Here is a 228-nt window from a genome sequence, read left to right on the forward strand (position 1 = left end):
AAGAAGAAGAAGAAGAAGAAGAAGAAGAAGAAGAAGAAGAAAGAAGAAAGAAGAAAGAAGAAAGAAGAGAGGAGAGGAGAGGAGAGGAGAGGAGAGGGGAAGAGAGGCTGAGCAAAAGGAGCTACATGCTCCGGACATTGTATGGTGTTTGGCAAAATGGAAGATTTTATCACTCTGTCCCCATTTCAGGGATGGCCTCTCCTCTTGGGATAAGTTATGAAGATTGTC

This window comes from Mastomys coucha, unplaced genomic scaffold (assembly GCF_008632895.1).
Source record: "Mastomys coucha isolate ucsf_1 unplaced genomic scaffold, UCSF_Mcou_1 pScaffold21, whole genome shotgun sequence".
In the NCBI taxonomy this organism is placed as follows: domain Eukaryota; kingdom Metazoa; phylum Chordata; class Mammalia; order Rodentia; family Muridae; genus Mastomys; species Mastomys coucha.